We start from the raw sequence: 5,106 nt of genomic DNA, 5'->3' as shown, positions 1-5,106 counted from the left end.
AAATATCATCTATTTTGAAATATTTTTTTGGTCAACACCACATAAGTATAGTGGAAAATGGGTAATTCGGGGGACGAGGCGAAGTGCTGACCTTTTCTCTCGACACAACAAAATTTGCAGTAAATATTGCAAAATTAACTGTTTTCTTTCATGTTAAACTAACTTTCATGATTTCATAAAAGTGTCCTCCTTTCCCAATTCCAAAATATGGCAACCCTAATAAAAATCTGATTTTCACGCAAAACGAAAACATATTTTTGACTTCTGATGTTCCCTTTCAGATACCAGTTCCGAAATGCGAGGCTTAACCTTGAAAAGTGTGAACGTATTGTTCGATACCAATTACTTAATTACAAATGATTATATAAATAGTGGGGATAGAATCGGCATTTCAAAGGACAGGGTTTCGATTTTAAACCCAAATATCCCCCGCGTACGCCCCTGCACACGACGTACCGCCACCAGTTCACAACAATCATAATTCGACTACCAATAAGGCCTAATTCTGCATCCAATGTGGATAAGGACAATCGTATCCACACAAATCATATGTAGGAGTTGGATGCGTATTTTTACCTCTATAGGGAATCCATGGGGTTACAAACCGCTGATCTTGTCCTACTTTATAGAAAAAGTGTTGAAAAGATTCACGACTTCAAATCTCACATACTAAAGGTAAAATCTCGACTCCACTGAATTTTCATTACCAATCTAACTCCAAACCTCCGAGTCCGGACTCTTATGCTCTGCCTCGAAGTCCAATATTGTCACATAGCTTCTAAAACTGTGATATCCTCGCATTGCAGAACTTTTTATTGTCTGTCTAACCTTTTATTACAAGCAATGTCCCGTTAACATCTTGATTTTCAAGCTCACGCAGAATTGGTCACACAATTCTGATAGCAGAGGCTAAAGATCGGACATACTTCATAATTTTCCGTCACAATTCCACTTGAACTTTGTCATTTTGTCGGTCTTCGTCTCGCAACGTGCCGCAGGCCATTCGTGTCACCGTTAAGTTCCGTTTATTTATATTCAAGTGCAACATCAAAGCGCTTTAGAATTTAAGAGTTTGGATTACGCGGGTTAAATGACATCTCACGGCATAATGCCGGATTTCTAAATCGAAACGAATCCGGCTGTAAACTTTTGGTTGCTGAACTCTAGGGCCGGAATGTATTTGCATCTAGCTACTGACCTTTGCTCCCCATTTTTTATATATGATTGAAGATATATGGAAGCCGAATCCTTATATTTGTGTTTGTGATGACCTTTCCATTGATGTACTGCAGCGGTGACCAGACTAGTACAAATTACTGGGTCCGAGACCGACTTCCGAATTCCGATACCTAAGTGTTGGAGGTTTACCTAGGCTCCTCCTCGTCACCTCATCCGCGTCAGCGGTGTCTTACAAAAGCCTAGAGGTGGGCCGTGCTAAAAGTTGGCAGTTACGGAAAATAAGAAGAATATCGGCCTGGTGTGAATGACCATAGTAGTCGACAAACACCATGAATACCACAAAACAAACAAACAAACAACTACTGGGTTTAAATAATCCGTAAATAGAACACGACTCGCAGTCTTGTGGTGTATTGAAATGATGAAATTGTTAACAATAAATTGAATTGAACTAAAGTACTCTATTTGCAAAACTCACCAGAACTAGAACTGCTCACTTTTTAAATTTCTAACTATAACTATAACTAGAACTACTCAGCATTCAAAATTCTAACTAGAACTAGCGCTACAACTACTCACTCATCAAAACTGGCATTCAGAACAGAAACTAGAACTACTCATTTTTTAACACCCCTAGATAGAACTAGAAATAGAACGAATGACCTTCCGCAACTCACTAACTATTACCTAACTAACTAACTAACTAACTAACTAACTAACTAACTAACTAACTAACTAACTAACTAACTAACTAACTAACTAACTAACTAACTAACTAACTAACTAACTAACTAACTAACTAACTAACTAACTAACTAACTAACTAACTAACTAACTGATAATACATATCACTGAGTTGCAAATGAGCTATTGTGAAATATTATGTATAGAATCTGCCTTCCAAAAATACGGATTTTCCAGTTTGAAATGGGAGGAGTTTCGACCCCACGTAAAGTGATGACTCGCTGAGCTAGCAATGGCCGCAAGAACATCACCCAAGAGAGAACCGGTATCACGATTCACGCCAAATAACGATGAGATGTGTTTATGTTAGTTCTTCCACAACTAATTCTTTTTCATTACTGCGGAACTAGAACTGGAACTACTCACTTTTCAAAACCCACAACTAGATCAAGAACTGGACCTGAGCCAATACAAATTGAAGCAGTTAGTTGACCGTCAACTAACTATAGATTGGTGGTTTGTTCAAGTCTGTCGGTTACGCGCGGGCGTATCGTTAAAGTTGTGCATAACTGAATAGCATGATATTCTTTGCGGTAGCATAGAAGGTACATATTTGAACTTTCCACATCATTCATACTGCTATCACATCAGAGTGAGTAGTAGGCTACTCGAAGCATAATACTTTGTTTTGTGCAGCCCCGCCCCTGTTTTAACCTCTATTGATGATTATGCATGCCGGAGTTCAATATGGTAGCAGATTGCTTGATTCCGGAGTAACAGCCCAAGGAAAGTTTCGAAGTGTTGCTATTATATAGCCTATAGGTCAGGTATGGGCAATTATTCTTCCCCATAGGAAAAATTACAAGCAGAAATACGCTAGCGGGCAGAGTCAAAAATATTAACTATACTCCGCAGCGTATTACAGTTATGTTTCTAAATTGAAAGCGAAAAATTACATTGTAAATACACTGCTTAGTGCAGAGCCGGCCAACCCGTGGCCCGCGGGCCACATGTGGCCCGCGAGAAGGTTTTGAGTGGCCCGCGAGGTAATTTCCGAAATTTCTAATATCAAAATTAGATTGCACCGATTGTGAACTTGCAAGGCCAACCAAAAATTTGATTAGTTTGGCCGCAATAACACTTGAGATGTGAGGACTAAAATATCAGCTCCGACGCATTGACAGATCCATCAGCCAGTCACATATTGGTATATCTTCGTACACTACAATAAAGCAGAATGATTTGAGATAGATTTATCAAAACTAAAAATTTTCTGCAAGCTTAACGCAACATGTAGTCACTCGATTTCTTGTTTTTAATATTGTTGCCCTTTTTGTGAAAATGGAAGAACGCCTGATGCATCAGATCCGAATCAAACTATATTCGCGATTACGGGACAAAGTGTCGTTCAACATATGCGACTTTGCGTTTGCGCTCGCAGTAAGATCGTTGACTATGAAACCTAGGCACGGAAAGATTGACGCATGTTGGTCGCAGCTTTCGATATCGACATGTCCATGCGCCGAATAGCCCAGTCCTCGCAAACTTCGCCCAGCGATATACGGCAGGCCCGCAATATAGTCAAGTGACAATATTATTGACCTATGAACTTCAAAATTTTTTCGCGCTTCGCGTGGTAAGTGGCCCGCGCAATATTTCGTCAATCGAATGTGGCCCTTTGGCTGAAAAGGTTGGCCGGCCCTGGCTTAGTGGATGTATTGATGTTAGGCAATCTGCCCCAATACACTCTATTTCATGTTGCTTTACGAAATAAATTTGTGTCGGCTACGAGCTTTGTAGATTTTGAAACTTCATCATCATTGCTTCACTTTTTGCAGAAACATGGTTATAATATGTCGTGTGCGTCAAATCATTTGGCGTAGGCTACCATTAAAAATCATATCCTGTGTCACAAATGACACGGATGCCGGGGGTTGCCGACCCCCGGATTAATCAGATAGTAACCTATCATTGTTTCCTAGACGGTTCAGTGCTTACATTGCGCAGTGCTCACCTTTATCAACACTCTTGTATGATATAAATCGAACGAATTTATAGTTTATGCGTTTCTATTCTCTCGAATGTGTTGGTGGGTGGGTAGTCAATTTGTTCAACTTCTCGAGGCTTCCTATTCGACTCTCCATATTGGCTGATGATAACAGACTGTAGCACAGGGGTTCTCAACTTCCCTTGTATAACGGGCAGCATTTTAACAGCAAAAGACGCTGCCGGCCACAGAACATTATTAGCATGTATTTGTGGGCTACTATTAAATTTAGGCTACTGTAGCCTATTTACCAGTCGTATACGGGCACCTTAAATACCCTTCCAATAGAGAACAGAACTGTCTGCTGTTTCAAAGCAAGAGCGAGCAAATATAAAATTACGTTAACTTTTTCGTTACAGAGGCCATTATCACATTGAGCTCTCAGTGATATGAGAAGAAGTTTGATGATCGGGATAATTTCAGCAAACCAATCAATCCTTCTCCTTTCATCTCACGTCGGGGGGCTGCACGATTAGTTACAGAAGGTAGCTTTGTCGAGTTGATGTTTTTTCGCTGGTCCGTCTTCCACGTTTGCCATGCCAGCGTTTCCTCTGCATATATGTCTACTCTCATAAAATACACCCAGATAATTACCTATATGAAATGAGTGTGAATTAGTCCAATGCCAGGCCTAAGTAGTCTACGCGGCAGCGTGTATAAGAACATGCGTTAAAAGATCTACTGACATTGCTGTTACTCTTTTGGACACAGTTGAATCAGACAACTGTGGCTCGGAAAGATGTCATGTGATGTTGTCATTGCTGCTAAGTTGCGGAAACAGTAAATACTCACAGTTTGATTGAAATCACACCTTTTCTAGCAGATTTCTCGGGTTTAGCTATATTCGCAGCAATTTTGAACGATGTGTCGGCAACGTCGTCGGCAATTTGACAATGCCTCGAAATATGGATTGCTGGACTTGACACCTATAGCTAGCAACGTTTTTTCTACGATATGCATAAGTTCAGACGAGACTGTCGTGGTAACATTTCAAGCTTCTACGCTTCGTTACGGCAATTATTCTTCGATAAATATCGCATCGGTTTTCCATTTATATCTGAGAAAGCAAATTCATTGCTCCACGCAGAGTTACAAACCCAGTTTTCGCCGTTTTATTTCCCATTCCTTGTTCTTTTTTATGTTTCTGTGAGTTGGTCGGTTGGTTTGAGGTATTCATGGTGTTTGGTATATAGTCA

Source organism: Botryllus schlosseri, chromosome 8 (assembly GCF_051294905.1).
Source record: "Botryllus schlosseri isolate E-star chromosome 8, Bs_hap1, whole genome shotgun sequence".
In the NCBI taxonomy this organism is placed as follows: domain Eukaryota; kingdom Metazoa; phylum Chordata; class Ascidiacea; order Stolidobranchia; family Styelidae; genus Botryllus; species Botryllus schlosseri.
This window is presented reverse-complemented; position numbering follows the sequence as displayed.